The sequence below is a fragment of the Ascaphus truei genome, chromosome 2, assembly GCF_040206685.1.
Source record: "Ascaphus truei isolate aAscTru1 chromosome 2, aAscTru1.hap1, whole genome shotgun sequence".
NCBI classification, from domain to species: Eukaryota; Metazoa; Chordata; class Amphibia; order Anura; family Ascaphidae; genus Ascaphus; species Ascaphus truei.
In genome coordinates, this window is record NC_134484.1 from 204,589,206 (window position 1) to 204,605,756 (window position 16,551).

Genomic DNA, 16,551 nt, shown 5'->3' on the forward strand with positions numbered 1-16,551 from the left:
TTGCCAGGCCAGGTATAGTAAGGTAGACAATACTTGCCGGTACCGGTAGTAGAGGAGGAGTAGTTATTGCCGTTGCCAAGATCAGGGATGCCAGAAGTCACGAAGTCCAAGTAGTGCCAAAGTCGAGAGCCAGAGGGGGTAGTCGTCCAATCCGCGTCAATACCTGAGGAGTCACTGAGAGAATAGTCAAATGCTTCCATCCAGAACTATGTCAAGCGACGAGTGATGGGAAGCACAGGCATAATAAAGCTGGGCAGGCCAATGGGAAAAGGGGGCAGGCCTGGAGGACTGCAAGGAGTCCTCCCTGATAGGAGGGAGGTGTTACAGCCCAGCTGAGTGTAATCCTTGATTTGCATGGAACTGTGTGATGCTTGGGGGCGACGCCTCACTGCAGAAGCAGTGGTTAAAAGTGCTCTGTTAGGCATGTGCTCTGTAAGCTGGGAATGCATGCACATAACGTCTGGGGCTGGCGTGCGTGTAGGTGTGCGTGCAGGAGGGCGTGGGCGCGCCCGGCGCTGAGAAGAGAAATCGCCGAGGGGAGTGATCCCGCGATGGCGGCAGGGGCGAGGAGCCGTGGAGGCCGGTAAGGCAGGATTGTTTTGTGTGTCCAGGGGCTCCCTGCGGAGAGGGATTGCTCTGTGTGGGAAGCGAGGAGAACGCCGATTCCTGACAGTACCCCCCTCTTCAGGAACGGCCTCAGGATGGTCCAAGAACGGTTTCTCTGGATACTTTTTCCTGAAGGACTTAAGAAGGGCCGGAGCATGAATGTCCTTTGAAGGTACCCAGGATCTCTCTTCAGGGCCAAAGCCCTTCCACTGCACCAAGAACTGGAGCTGACCCCTGGATAGGCGAGAATCCAAAAGAGAGTGAACTTCGTATTCCTCGTTATTTTGTACAGTAATGGGATCCGGTTTACGAGTCTGATCCGGAAAGAAGTGACTGGAGATGAATGGTTTTAAGAGGGACACATGAAAGACATTGGGAATCTTCATACTGGGTGGTAGTTGGAGCCGGAATGCCACAGGATTGATTTGTTCACAAATAGGGAAGGGTCCCAGGAACTTAGGTGCCAGTTTAGGAGATGGTACCTTGAGGTGGATATTCCTAGAGGAGAGCCATACCAAATCCCCTGGTTTGTAACTGGGCGCCGAACGACGACGACGATCGGCCTGTAGTTTCGATCTGCGGGAGGAGTTGAGAAGGGTAGACTGAATCCTGGACCATGCGGTTTGGAGGGAAGAAATGCGTTCATCTACGGCTGGTACTCCAGAAGGAATGTTGGGGATGGGAAGACAGGGAGGGTGGAACCCATAATTTATAAAGAAGGGTGACTCCCGGGTGGACTCGTTTTTTGCAGAATTAACGGCATACTCTGCCCAAGAGAGGAGTTGAGCCCAATCATCCTGGAAATCGGATATAAAACATCTCAGGTACTTCTCCAGGGATTGATTGATTCTCTCCGTTTGTCCATTGGACTGAGGATGATAGGCGGAAGAGAAGGAAGAAGAGATGCCCAATCTCTTTGTGAAAGCTCTCCAAAATTTGGATACGAACTGAGAACCTCTGTCAGAAATAATGGACGAAGGAATCCCATGAATCCGGAAAATCTGCTCCGTAAAGATATCAGCAAGGGCGGGGGAGGTGGGTAATCCTTTAAGTGGAATGAAATGGGACATCTTCGAGAACCTGTCCACGACCACCAAGATAGTGTTCATTCCTCTGGACCTGGGCAACTCCATGATGAAGTCCATAGAAATGTGGGACCAGGGGCGGTCGGGAACTGGAAGGGGTAACAGAAAACCCTGAGGCTTTTGACGGAGAGTCTTGCTTTGAGCGCACGTGGGGCAGGCGCGGGTAAACTCCAGAATATCTTGAGACATCCTTGGCCACCAGAAATTCCGACGAATGAGATCAGTAGTCTTCTTAAAACCTGGATGACCTGCAGATTTAGAGGAGTGACCCCAAGACAGGACCTCTGGAACAAATTTGGATGGTACAAAGAGTTTGTTGTCGGGAACGACCAAGTCCTTGGGAATGCGTCTCTGGGAGTGCAAAATCTTGTCAAGATTCTTGAACGTAGACGTGGCGAGATTCCTCTCATGTGGAAGGATAGTCTCCAACGATTCCTCTGGCCTCTCTTCAGAAGAATGTATTCGGGAGAGTGCATCTGCCTTTACGTTCTTGGTCCCGGGGATATAGGATAGGTGAAAATCGAATCGAGAAAAAAAAAGAGCCCAACGAGCCTGTCGTGGACCAAGGCGTCGAGCGTTCTCTATGTAAAGAAGGTTCTTGTGGTCCGTGAGAATAGTAAACGGCTCTTTCGACCCCTCCAGCAGGTGTCTCCACTCTTGAAGAGCCATCTTCACGGCCAGAAGTTCCCTGTTACCCACGTCATAGTTCCTCTCGGCAGACGAGAATTTCTTGGAAAAATATGCACAGGGATGTATCTTATCTTGGGGCGTGGGTCTCTGAGAAAGAACGGCACCAGCGCCGCAATCAGAAGCGTCGACCTCCAGGACGAAGGGAAGTTCAATGTCGGGATGACGGAGAATAGGTGCGGATATAAAGGCTTCCTTGAGTGTCTCGAAGGCGGAGATGGCCTCGGATGACCAAGTAGAAGGATCAGCTCCTTTTTTGGTGAGCGCATTAAGGGGTGCCACAATGGTGGAAAAACTCCGTATAAACTTACGATAATAATTAGCGAACCCTAAAAAACGTTGTATGGCCTTGAGAGAGTTGGGTCTTGGCCATTCAGTGACCGCTTGAAGTTTACCGGAGTCCATCATAAACCCCTCATCGGAAATGATATACCCCAGGAACGGAGTAGAGGTCGTATGAAAGGTGCACTTCTCCAGTTTGGCGTACAAATGGTGTTCACGGAGACGGGAAAGGACGTAGGAGGTGTGGCGTATATGGTCCTGGAGATCTTTGGAAAAAATCAGGATATCATCCAAGTATACAATAACAAAAATATTGAGTACCTTACGAAAGACGTCGTTGAGGAAATTCTGGAAGACAGCGGGAGCATTACATAAGCCGAAAGGCATTACCAGATATTCGTAGTGTCCACTATGCGTGTTGAAGGCCGTCTTCCATTCATCCCCCTTCCTGATGCGCACCAGGTTATAGGCACCACGTAGATCCAACTTGGAAAAAATCTTGGCCCCCTGTAATTTATCGAACAGTTCGGTAATAAGGGGAAGGGGGTAACGATTTTTAATAGTGATGTGGTTTAAACCCCTGTAGTCGATGCAAGGCCTCAACGACCCATCCTTTTTCTTGACGAAGAAAAACCCAGCCCCTGCTGGGGAATTGGAGTGACGAATAAAGCCTTTCTTGAGATTCTCCTGGATATATTCATCCATAGCGTGAGATTCTGGTAACGACAAGGGGTAGGTCTTGGACTTTGGTAGGGAGTAACCAGGAACTAGATCGATTGGACAATCGTAAGTCCTGTGTGGCGGCAAGAGGTCTGACTGTACCTTATTGAAAACGTCCCGGAATTGATGGTAAACGGAAGGTAGAATAACTTCGGGAACAGAGGTATTGGCCAGCAGTTGATGGGTTTCGTCTGACCTCGGCCTCCAGGAAATGGGAGCGGAGGAAGTCCAGTCAATGAGAGGATTGTTGAGCTGTAGCCAAGGAAGACCAAGGGTGATGGGTATCCCAGGAGCGTGAATGGCATCGAGAACTAAGGTCTCCTTGTGCAGATGTGAAGACAGAAGCAAGAAAGCCGTCTCTAAGGAGATGTGGGCCGGGGTAAGAGGACGTCCATCGATACCGATGAGTGCGATGGGAACCTTCTTTCTCACTAGTGGTATGCGATTAACCCTGGCGAATTCTAGATCCACGAAGTTTCCTCCAGCTCCTGAGTCAATGATAGAGGCGGTAGAAGTCTTCAACTTATCGCCTGATAGGAAGACTGGAAATGTAAGTTTCTTAGGGAGTTCATTTTTATGAAGGGGACGTGGAGACATTACACCCAGAGAGAGCCCCTCTGTACTCACTGGGTGATTCCCATTTCCCGGACACAATGGACACTCCCGTACCAGATGTTCCATGGATCCGCAGTAGAAACACAATCCCCCGGCGTGGCGGAACTGCCGTATCGGTGTGCGGATGCGTTGTACCCCCAATTGCATTGGCTCTGGCAACTCCAGTGCAGGACGAAGAGGTGTGGTAGCACTTGAGGGAGCAGGAGTGCTGCTGAGAGTACTGGAGAATGGCACTTGAAAGTTATGGAAGCGAGCGCGCTGATGCTCTGAGCGGCGTACCTGGATGCGTTGATCCACTCGGACGGCCAAATCAATCAGGACCTCCAGTTGATCCGGCCTGGATTGGCAAGAGAGTTCGTCCTTGATGGGATCTGCCAGGCCTTGCCAGAATACGGAGATGAGAGCCTCTTGTCCCCAGTTAGTCTCGGCTGCTAGAGTCCAGAATTTCACAGCATACTGCGTCACCATTCGCCGTCCCTGCGTGATCTGGAGGAGAGAAACAGATGCCATCTCCCGACGAGCGGGGGAATCGAATACCCGTTGAAACTCGGCTTTAAATGCTGGGTAATCTTGGGTAAGGTCAGAACGTCGCTCCCAAACCGGGGAAGCCCAAGCCAGGGCGCTGCCAGTGAGGAGGTTATAAATGTAGGCTACCTTCTTGCGATCAGTATTGTAGAGATGGGGGGCCATTTCAAACTGCACCTCACACTGGTTTAGGAAACCCCTACAATCTTGCGGTTCACCTGCATAAGGCTTGGGAGGAGGAATCCTTACATCTGAGCTGCTAACTGCGCTTGCGGAATGGGGGCTTACATCTGGCGGGGTCACGGTCGGTACCCTGTCTGAGAGTACTGCGACCTGGCGTGTAAGTGCCACAATTTGATCCGCCATGGCCTGGTTTACCTGAAGCAGATTAGAGAGAAACTGCTGTAGTTCGGTCTGGTCTGCGTCTTGTGGGCTCGACATAATGTTACGCCGGTGCTGCCCGCAGACCAGACCCGTCCCCTGTGCTGAGGTGGGACGTAGGGATACACGCACCCGCAGCAAAGGGAGCGTGTCCGGAGTGTGGTGTTATTGTTGCCAGGCCAGGTATAGTAAGGTAGACAATACTTGCCGGTACCGGTAGTAGAGGAGGAGTAGTTATTGCCGTTGCCAAGATCAGGGATGCCAGAAGTCACGAAGTCCAAGTAGTGCCAAAGTCGAGAGCCAGAGGGGGTAGTCGTCCAATCCGCGTCAATACCTGAGGAGTCACTGAGAGAATAGTCAAATGCTTCCATCCAGAACTATGTCGAGCGACGAGTGATGGGAAGCACAGGCATAATAAAGCTGGGCAGGCCAATGGGAAAAGGGGGCAGGCCTGGAGGACTGCAAGGAGTCCTCCCTGATAGGAGGGAGGTGTTACAGCCCAGCTGAGTGTAATCCTTGATTTGCATGGAACTGTGTGATGCTTGGGGGCGACACCTCACTGCAGAAGCAGTGGTTAAAAGTGCTCTGTTAGGCGTGTGCTCTGTAAGCTGGGAATGCATGCACATAACGTCTGGGGCTGGCGTGCGTGTAGGTGTGCGTGCAGGAGGGCGTGGGCGCGCCCGGCGCTGAGCAGAGGAATCGCCGAGGGGAGTGATCCCGCGACGGCGGCAGGGGCGAGGAGCCGTGGAGGCCGGTAAGGCAGGATTGTTTTGTGTGTCCAGGCGCTCCCTGCGGAGAGGGAGTGCTCTGTGTGGGAAGCGAGGAGAACGCCGATTCCTGACACCATTTAACACCTCTAGCCATAAATCACATCCACACACGGGGGAGGGACAAGCACAGATAACATTCCAAGAGAAACAGGGGGAGCAAGGGGTTAAAACATATACACAGTCGACAATATTGTAGAGAATACAGGGGGCCAAAAAGCCTCTGAGGAGTACGGGGGACAAGATAATAATAATATACTCACACGGCCCTGTGTGAGGAAAGATTTATATTGGTATCTTGTGAAGTAAAACCTGATCCTTCCAAATAGGTGGTCAGATTGGGAATAATGATGGAAATAAAATAGGGATATGGCAATAATAATAATATAGTACTTACACGGCCCAGTGTAAGCAAGGGTGTAGAATGGTTTCTGTGGGGTACAAAATGTTAACCCATCCAGGCCGGTTCCAGGAACAGGGCACAGGTGGTTGCTGACGGGCAAGGTTTACTGTGAAGGGATCTGTGACACATGCTGCGGTGGCGGGCCAGGGATCTGTAATATATGTGAGTGAATTTGTGGCTGTCTTTTATCTGTAATAAACGCATTTTTTACTCTAATGCTGACACCCTGCTGATACCTTGCCTCACTTACCCCTAATTGCTGGACTGGAGAGGAAAGTGCTTTAACGTGAGCACTGTGAAGGGGAATCCCCATGTGAAACCTTGCCCATCAGCAACTACCTGTGCCCTGTTCCTGGAACCGGCCTGGATGGGTTAACATTTTGTACCCAACAGAAACCATTCTACACCCTTGCTTACACTGGGCTGTGTAAGTACTATATTATTATTATTGCCATATCCCTATTTTATTTCCATCATTATTCCCAATCTGACCACCTATTTGGAAAGGTCAGGTTTTACTTCACAAGATACCAATATACATCTTTCCTCACACAGGGCCGTGTGAGTATATTATTATTATCTTGTCCCCATTCCCCTCAAAGGCTTTTTGGCCCCCTGTATTCTCTACAATATTGTCGACTGTGTATATGTTTTAACCCCTTGCTCCCCCTGTTTCTCCTGTTTTACGTTCTATCAAGGGTCTTGGATTTTCCCTTCTGGGGTTGCAGCAGAGGGAACCATAAGTGTTATCTCCTATCATTTTGAGAGACCTCAACTGTTGGTTTGAATTAGTGTTTTAAACTTTATCCTCAATCCTGACCCATTTATTTAAGGTAAGTGCCCGGTTTCTGTTTGTTTTTTTTAACATTCCAAGAGACACAGTTTTTAAGTATACCCTTTGCTTGCTTCATTCATTGTAACATCGCCGGAAGAAGAGATCAGTGTATCTCGAAAGCTCGCATAAATAAAAGCATTTCATTAGCCACAGAACGGTATCATCTATTTATTTTTTGATTATTAGTTGGGTTTATAGTGTGCTGTTTTGTCACTGCTAATACATGTCTTTTTGCTATATCTGAGTGTTGCTGCTTTTGTGCCTTCTCTTATGGGAAGACAGGGTTTCTATATATAATGTTATTAATATCAAGAAGGATGATAAAGAGGATCATTTTGATGATTTTGTTATTATCAGGAGGATGGGATAACAATAAGTATACTATGATATCCCTAACTCACTTCCTCTCAACATTCATTGCAAACAGATATCCATCTTACAAACACTATATAATATTGTGTCTCTGTATTTCTGCCATACCTGATGAAGGACCCTAAGGGGTTCTACAGCTTGTAACATATCAACTACATGTTGCTCAATAAAAGATATCATACCACCTACTCCCTCTCCCTCCTTTCTTACTACATGGAATAAAGAACCAACACGGCTACCCATCCCTCTTCCCTAGCATGAGGGGAGAATGGAAATAAATTATAACTAGCACTGCCCATGCACATGAGTGAATATAACTCAAGAGTGAAATTAATTTCAGACGACTACACTGAAGTTTGTAGAATTGAATAGGTAAGTGGTTGAAATTGTAAGCTTGAAAGTAATTTAAAAGGCTTCTGGATAGACAACATTGGATGGATCTTTAAAGGTCGGGGAAGGAGAGCCTGACTGGAAAGTGCTGTTTCCTCTTCACTTCCCCTCTCTGAAGGCTGAGAAAAAGAGAGAAGAGGAGGGAATAATAATGTAATAGTAATACTACCATAAAGAGAGTTAATTAACTATCAATTATACAAGGAGGGGATAGAGGACGAGGGCACAATAATAATCGTTGTTATTAATTAATATTACTAAGGGGAAAACTAGGAGGGGAGAGAGGTAATATAATAAAGCATATTATTATTAGTATAAGGATAAATAAAGGGGGCGAGAAGAAAAAGATGATATAATATTCTAATAATAATCAGTGTTCAAAGTGGCTTAAAAAATAGGGTATTGTGAAGTCTAGACCACCTGAGATCTAGAAGAACCCGGTGATATCCTTTTCCTGTAATCTCTGGGACTCCCTCAAAACCAAGTTCCAACTAACCGATTCCCCTTCCCTTATGCAACCACTATTCTCGGACCCCTCCCTTCCTTTTTACACAGGAAACCCGCACTCCCATACTTGGATTCAAAAAGGACTCACAAGAGTCAAGAATATCCTCACCCAAGGGAAAGTCCCCCCATTCGCTTCGCAACAAACAAACCATGATATACCCTCCTCCGAATTCTTCAGATTTTTCCAGGTTAGGCATTATATCCAATCAATTTATAAGCCAAGTCAACCCCATGCTTTAACTTTATATGAGGACTGGTGTCTACACCAACCCCACACAAAGGGCATCATCTCCAGAATATATCACAGTTTATCCTCTATCAAGAACAACCAAACCCCCGATAAATATATGGTTTCCTGGGAAAAGGATCTTAATGTCTGTATAGATCTCGGTACCTGGACAGACATCTGGGAAGCTGCTTCCAAAAATTCATCATGCGTTGTAATTAAGGAAAATATTTACAAGTTAATATTCAGATGGTATATGACTCCTGCCAGGCTGCACTCTTTTCTCCCAGGCGTTTCCCCTCTGTGCTGGCGCAGTTGTGGTGAAGTGGGGAATATACTGCACATATTCTGGTCATGCCCCAAAATCCAACAAACATGGACGGAAGTGTTCACCTTAATACACAAGATACTAGAAATCTCTGTCCCACATGACCCAGTATATATATTACTAGGAAAACCAATGGCTAATATCTCCAAAAAAAAAGCTAGAGTAATATCCCAAATTTTAAACGCTACACGGTGTACAATTGGCAAAAACTGGAAACAACCGCCCCCCCCATCCTTAAATCAAATAAACAACAAAATTTGGCATATAGTCTATATGGAAAAACTCTCAGCCTATCTGAACGGCTCTACCTCGCAATTCTCTGATATTTGGGCTCCTTGGTTCCGTCATGCAGGTATATCCCCATATATAGACTAGAAATACTTTGAACAGAGTGCTGGGGATCATAAATGGTGTTGGGAGTCTTACAGGGGAGTTGGGGCTCTATGAGGGGTGGGGGTGTATATGAGTGTGGGGGTGTATATGAGGGGCAGGTTATATATAAGAGGTGTGGGGGCATTAGATGTGTTTCTGCCTATTTTAATCTGGGACATGTTGGAGGGTATGCTATCATGGTTTTGTAATCAGTCACTCCAGAGTTTGCATAAGGCTCTACCTAATGTCTCCTGAAAAGTCCTGGAAAAATATCCCTCCTAAAAAAAGTGTAAGAAGTTTAGGAGGAGGAAAGGGTGCAGTATTCTGAAGTATATTGGCTAGAGTGCAATGGACAATTGCAATATTCATCAAATGATTTTGTAGCCAGGTCACCTGATGGCTACTATTCTGCCCTGTACTGACAGTAAGCCCTGGTACAATAAGGTTGCCAGTACATGGGTTATCCCCCTCTGAGGAGCTGCCTTGAGTGACAGCGGGAAGCGGTGACATCTGGCCTGGGCATGACCAACTATGAGACAGACCTGGTACCCTCCTCCTTGCTGTACTTTTGGTGTAGTGCCGCCCCAAATTCGGTAGTGCCATTCCCCACTCGAGGAAGGCAGGTCCCACAGTGGAGAGGCTGATTATTGGGCCTTCTCCAGTCCTCTTCCCTCCGTGGGAGAGCAAGTGCGGACCATATCTCTGCCTCTGCTAGGGAAGTAGGGAAGAGCTAGAGCGGCTGTAGGTGCCCTTGGCCTTTAGTGACGGTCCAAGGACCATCCTTGAGTGGAAGCTGAGAGTTACTGCATCGGGCAGAAGCCTGCTTGTTACTGTGCTGTACAGAAGAGATAATAAACGGTTCCTGTTGTTATACCTCCTGCGTGGTGCGTGACCTTACTGGGGGGAGAGGTAATAGTTCTACCGTGAGAGATCACCTTCAGTTCCTGGAGCCTACGGCAGATGGAAGCACTGCAGTGCTAAAGAGATATGTACATGTAGGATATGAACCGCAGAAGCCTAATCCTGTGTCCCCACTAACACCGGCGGACGACTCGGTCCTCCTGTTACCAGCAGGTATCATACACCACATGATCTATAATGGCCACATCTCCCACCGGGTGGGGGAAACACCATTACAATTGTATCACATTTTGTATACCCAGGATGTATATAAAATAAATGTAAATCTCAATGTATACTTCTGGATAAAATATTTTTAATACATACTTTGAATGAATCGTAGAACTCATTTCTACCTTGATCACCATAATCACCCTTCAACACTAAAGCTAATTTATTACCTGGCATGTCAACTCTCTTGGATTTGAAGTCAGCTTTACATATTTTTAGCATCAGTAATCTCATAGAACCTAATGGAATTTCATTGATGCCAATCGGTACTTTTCCATCAAAATGCCATTTGGGTGCGTAACCCCTAAATCTCACTGGTTGATGTTTATCCTTAGTGGTTGACATCTCTGTATATTTGCAAGAGGAGCTACACTATCTGTCTTATTGACCACACAGCTTCAGTTTGGGTTAAATTAAAACGTATCAACACTTCTGTCGTTTGTGATACCTTTTAATTGGACTAAACAAAGTTACAATGACAAGCTTTATGGAAGCCCCACTTCTCCCTTCTTCAGGTCTGAGATAACGAGCCTATATGTCTTATACTGTATATGTGATTATCGTTGAACAGATTAAATCAGCAATACTACTTTCCCCTTTTTTTTCTTTTCTTTTTTCTTATTTGTATATGTAAATTATGTGACAATGTGTAATTCTACACGCTTACCTAAGTTGGCAATCATTTGGTGCTTCTGTTATAAATTTGTAAAAATCCTGATTGTGTGCCTAACGAAATGGCGGCCCTTCTGCTGCAGTCTGTGAAATACTGCAGCTGATATTGTAACATTATATCACTAAATGTAACACATTATTGTTACAGCTTTCAGATCTGTTTGTTGCCAAAGGGCAGAGCTCAAAAAGGTTTGTGAGGACCTGTTTCAAAAGAGGAAGTGGATATGAGTTTCTAAATGGTTGCTACAGCAACCAAAGAATGATCAGTACATCGTTACAATGGCATTAGGAGTTAAAGACAAAATGCAGACAGTATTATCTAATACTACAGAACTGATTTCATGGGGAAGATGTTTCCTTCTGTATATTTCATTGAACTAATATATTATCCTGTTCAATGGGGAACGAAAAAAGGAGAAGGGCATGAAGAAACCAGAGTACTTCTTAATATTTTATTCTGGATAAAGGTCAGCTTTCCCGGATATCAGGAATGCTGATATAGTACATTTATATTGCAATAGTTTGCTGGAGAAGATATGCTGACAATGGAGAATGGGAAAGTGACCCAGTAAATATACTTATATAAATATTTTTGTTGTTGTTGCAGCAAACAGATAAGATAATATTAATATTTAATCCCTTAGCTGCCAGAAGGGTCATCCTACAGAGCAGCACATATTTTATTTACTTTGCTTGGATATATTTCTAAATGGTTAATTCTGCATGAATAAGCTTCAGTTTGCTATGATCTTGCAAGTAGGTTGGAAAGCTCATATACAGATGCATGCCTTCAATAATGATCACCTCGATCCCAGAGGCAAGTTTGCTGCCTTTGAGGTCTGTCATTTGACTAAGAAAACTACATGTCCCAGCATGCTCGCTCTCATTGACATCATCATGGGCGACCAGGAAGCGAATATGAGCATGGGAGATAGGAAGGCTGGTGCAAGCATGAGGATGCAGAGCGGGTGTGATTAGGGTGAGTGGAGGTCTGCGGGATTGAGGGTATGAAAGTAGCAGGGGCTGGTAAAGAAACGATGTGGTTTGTGGTGGAACAGAGGAAGCCTCAGAATATGAAGGAGCAGGGAGGGTGTGAATGGGTATGTGTAGATGACAAGAAAGAGACGAAGGGGTAATGAAATCTGACTGTAATGTAGGAATTATTGGTCAACAATAATAATAATAATAATAAAGGCTGTTATGTGAACTGTTGATGAACAATTCCAGTAAAAGGCAGTGCATGACATTGCTAAATGGATTATTGATAAACCTATTAAGATTGAACTAAATACCAAGGGTTAGGGACTACGAGAGAGACTGAGAGAGAGAGACTGAGAGAGAGAGAGACTGAGAGAGAGAGAGACTGAGACTGAGACTGACTATCCTATATCCACTGGCAGGGGAAAGGGGTTTCCTTAGCATGTTATCTGCTAATCCTCCCACCTTCTCTTTTACTCCCATTCAACATGCTGTGTTCTCATTGTCAGGGACGTTTTCAGCCCCGTTCGAATCCAGATGAAAACTTCCCTGACAAGTAGCAAGTGATTTCAAAGACCATTGAAAAAGGGATCTCTGTGCGTGTTTGTAAGTTTTAAAGGCCTTTAGTCTTTTTTTTTTTTTTTTAAATTTTGTATTAGGTGGGAGTCAGGGGGTCACCAGAGCTGAACCCCGTTAATTTCAGCTCCAGGGGCCCCCTGCTTCCTCAGATATTTTCCTCCATAGGTCATGCCAGTAGCAGCCCCGGCTGGGCACACTTTATGGCGGATTAAAGGTCCTGTGTTATGCAGGCCTATTGGAAGCCGCAATGTCATCCGTCGCGGCTCCCTATTGACCCGCCTGGTGAGGACCTTTAAAACTGCAGGAGATACTGGCATGACCTACGCAGGTGAGTATCTCTGCAAGCAGGTGGTCCTCGAAGTTGGAATTAACGGGGCTCTGCTCCACAGACCGCTGCTTCCCACCTAGGAGAAGAAAGGAGGTGTTGGTACGACAGACAAGGTTAAAAATATTTAGGGAGATTTTGTAATATAAGCACTATTATTATAATTAAATTCAAAGTTTTAGTAGCTACATTGGTCCAGGAGAACAGCTACGTGGTGACAAACCGCTCAGCCATGGGACTATAATTAGATAAAATGACCAGGTTCCGAGGGAAAATAGATACTTATGAACGCTTTGAGAGTGACCAAGGGGTCACACAGTCCCTAACATAATGCACTCTTTAGTCAAAATTAGAGGGATAATGCAAATGATGAGATACCAATATCCCCATAAGTGGCTGAATATATTACTTTGCTCTGTCAATTATAGAGAGGACTGGATGAGCAGATCGAAGGTGCTCCATGTGTCATTAAAAATAAAGTTTTATTAATAAACTGGAACAAAGAAAAACGTGTGTGTGTGTGATAATAAAATTCCGCAGGTTATAGCAATTTATATGGGAGGTATAATATAAATATACAAGGCTCAACAAAGTATCCGTCCGCTCCTCCTTCTCTTACCGTGCACCCCAAAACTGGAACAACCTACCGGAGACTCTCACATCCACCACCAGTTTAAGTTCTTTCAAAACTAAGGTTGTCTCACATTTTATCTGGTCTGTAACTGTTACATACGCCCATAATATTTATTATCTTTAACTGTGCATGCAATGGCTTGTATATAATGTATATCCTGTTCACTTATGTAACTGTATTTGTAACCATGTATTATTTGTCTTAGCTCTGTGCCCAGGACATACTTGAAAACGAGAGTTAACTCTCAATGTATTACTGCCTGGTAAAATATTTTATAAATAATAAATAAAATAATACCTACACTGAGAGCTAGTAGCCTTGGAGTGGTGTTAGTGAATATAGGGGAGACCCACAGATGCAAACCTGGACAGGCAGGAAAAACAGGAACTGATCATATAATTGTTATTATATTTATCTGTTGGAGTCTAATACTGGATGTAATGGCTACTAAGGTAAGTGACCATAGATTAAAAAAAAAAAAAAAAAGTCTGCCTGAGCATACAAGCCACATCAAATGGATGGTAATACAAAATACTATTATGTGGACACTAATACACAGAGATATATAAAGTTGTATTAAATTACAACCCATATCCAATTGGTATAGATATCGTAAGGATAATAGTATGTGTGGGCGTAGATAATATGTGGTAATAGAGAAATGTAGCAATTATGACTCCAGAATGCCCAGAGGAATGCAGTAATAAAAGAGTGTCTCCAGATAATCGCAAACACCCGCTCGCCGATTCTTGTGAATGTCATCGGCGTGATGTCACTATACCCCGATGCACTGACGTGACGAGGCACTGTGAATCAGTCTGTTCATTGTTAAGGATGTTTTCAGTCCTATTCAAACGAAAGTAACTTCCCTGATCAGGTGATTTCTAAGCCTTTTGGGAAAGGGCCTTTTTGTGTCTCAAAGCAGCAGTCCCTTCAAGATGTTTTTTTTGTTAACAATTTATTTTCTTTTTTTACACATGATGGGATGTACTAGGGAGTACTCCTGGCTTGAACCGTGCTATTTCCAGCTCCCTCCTGACCTGAACGTGCTACTTTCAGCTCTGGGAACCCCTTGGTTCTCAAGATACTCAGCAGTGGAGTAACTTGTGTTATTGCTCCCTGAAGGGAAATCATAACGGGCACCAATTCTCACTAGTCCCGTGTGCCAATATAAAGCCGTAATGTATTCTGTTGTGGCACCCTTTTGGATGGCCATTTTAATTCCCAGCAAGAACACCTGTAACCGCACTAGTAAGTATCTCGGGAACAGGGGGATCTCCAGAGCTGAAAATAACACATTTCATCAAACAATGTACAATTCTGGTGCAGTTGCTGCAACTTTAAGTCGGGTTGTGATAAACAAAAAAAAAATATTGGACTCCTGTTGTGTGTATGCATAAACTGCTTATTTCTTGGTTACAATAAAGGTCGCAAACAATAAATAAAAGTGAAACTGTGCCATGTTGTACGTGTTTTATTCCATTTATACTTTCTTTGTCACCAACAAATGAGTGGTTTTGGCATACAACCACAGACATCACTACTTTTTTTTTTTTTTTCCCTCCACATTGGGTTCCTGTTGGGTAAGGGTGATGTAATGATGATAAAGACATATAACCAAAGCATATACAGTACCTGTGCAGCAGAAGGAAAGTTATTAAGCCAGTTACAACGGCCTCTCTTTAATATTCCTGAGGGCCCTTTTTTGTATGTAGCCCTTGTATCTCTTCCCCCGTCCCCCCAAGTGAGATTGGGGAGGTCTGTTTCTCTGCTTCGCCATTTAGGTGATGTGCTGTACCTGTTTGGCAATAGGAGGGCTGAGTGCTCCGCGGTGCTGTGGGGAGAACAGGACAGGTTTACAGGTTACTTTTTAGTTCTTTGGTGCAGCGCCTCCAGTCAGCATGGATCCTCTGGATAGCAGCAGGATGGCCCATACTGATACCTTTCTTTCAGCAATAAGACATCGAAACACACTAGTGATGGTTCCATGGTATTTATTGCAATCAGAGCAGATGTACAAAGCAGGTGCATTCTTCTCCCAGCTTTCCCTATTGAAGGCACTCTGGTTAAGGCTTGAGGCCCAGACCAGGCCTTCTGGACTCCTCCTCACATCCCCTAGTGAGATGGAGGGTAGATGGTGCTCACTCCACAGGGGGAGGAAAGAGAGAGAGACCCCCACTTTAGGAAAGTGCCAGTATTTATAGCCTGGGGTGTGACTATAACTCTGACTCATAACAAATCAGATCTGGATACTGTTAGGCCCTCACATCCATTGTGTGGTCCAATCAGTACCCACCCCTCAGGCTGGCACTCTCTGGCTGTTGCTAAGGCCCGCCCTTGGATACATCTAATGAATCCAAGGCTGCAAAAGCACACGGGGCCTTTAAGAAGGAATTATCCCATCCACTGCCTGCACCTAACAGGTCTTACACTGGTAGGGCCCAGGAAAAGAAGTAGCGGCCGGGAGGCTAGGCTACATCTATATTTAGAATACGGCTAGAAATGTACTCATGTAAAAACCCAAGATGAGTTGGTGTGGAAGGTGGAAAATCAGTGCTAGAAAGAAATGTCAGCACTTACATGGTCTGATCTGGTTATACTGGAGGTGCGGAATTGTGTTTGTTACTGGCAAAGGCACTATTGAGTGCTAATCTAAAATTTGTCAATGATCCAAAATTAAAAAGTACTTTTAGTTTAAAATTCTGTATGAAGCACATAGTCCAGGGGGGGGCAACTTCAGTCCTCCAGGCCTGTTGGTGGCTCTTAAAGACTGGAGTTGGCCATCCCTGACTTAGACCAGCAGTGTAAATGCAGGATAGTGAGGCATTTAATATAAATTCAGTTTTTCTGGGGCATTAGGGTATGATCTGTAAAAACACACACAGGCTCTTCAATGTGAGATTGTATATTTTCATGTAGTTATTATACTGTAAGTGAAATACAGAAGTTTAGAAGCTATCCCGTAATCCTTCCTTAATGGCCAGACAACTTCTAGGAATCCCTTTGCAACACTATGCAAGGTTTTAATACTACTTTCAACCACCAGAGAGGAAAGGGATCCAGAGGTCATTCTTATAAGTATGTAATGCACCAAGCAGTGGGGATGAGCCAGCAGAGTGCTGATTTGGTTA

At 45.1% G+C, this 16,551-nt stretch overlaps 1 protein-coding gene across 5 annotated transcripts in view; it reads left to right on the plus strand.

The window, feature by feature from the left end:
* The first annotated feature begins 11,796 nt into the window (after positions 1 to 11,796).
* PIGN (phosphatidylinositol glycan anchor biosynthesis class N) overlaps positions 11,797 to 16,551 on the plus strand; it is a 318,676-nt gene continuing 313,921 nt past the window's right edge. For 3 of the 5 annotated variants that reach the window (XM_075585879.1, XM_075585877.1, XM_075585878.1), the window contains exon 1: positions 11,797 to 11,883. The gene's annotated coding sequence lies outside the window, so the exon portion shown is untranslated. The remainder of the gene's footprint in view (positions 11,884 to 16,551) is intronic. The other 2 variants (XM_075585880.1, XM_075585881.1) reach the window with 2 other exon arrangements.